This window comes from Sinocyclocheilus rhinocerous, unplaced genomic scaffold, assembly GCF_001515625.1.
Source record: "Sinocyclocheilus rhinocerous isolate Xijiao unplaced genomic scaffold, SAMN03320098_v1.1 scaffold2455, whole genome shotgun sequence".
NCBI classification, from domain to species: Eukaryota; Metazoa; Chordata; class Actinopteri; order Cypriniformes; family Cyprinidae; genus Sinocyclocheilus; species Sinocyclocheilus rhinocerous.
Genome location: NW_015637542.1, coordinates 98,671 through 99,122, shown reverse-complemented (window position 1 = coordinate 99,122; position 452 = coordinate 98,671).

The window sequence follows — 452 nt, the reverse complement described above, 5'->3', positions numbered from 1 at the left end:
TGAAGCAGTGGAAGTTCATTCATCATTTCTGTGATGTGAAGCTCACGTTTGATCTGATGTTGAAGTGATGATGATTTGTTTATATAGCATTATATTTGAACTGAACTAACAGACATGATCACAGATCTAGCAGAAACTGAATCAGTAGGACTGCTGGATCATTATTCAGAGCTACCACACGTCTTTACCTGCAGTTCATTAATACTGAAACAGTCAATCTTCAGTGCTTTGTCAAGAATTGTTTATCGTTTTATACCTTTGATTTCATTTCATTCACAGATTGATCTTTGTCTGTCATCTGTCCACACATCTGTTCTGCAGTGATTGTGATTATTGTTGAGTTTGCAGTGTTTGCTGCTCCTGCTGTGATTCTTCTTCAGTTCATCTGTGTAAGAAGAGCTGGTGAGTTTTTCAGCTTCACACAATCCAAATTCTGGCCAGAGGAGAACTGA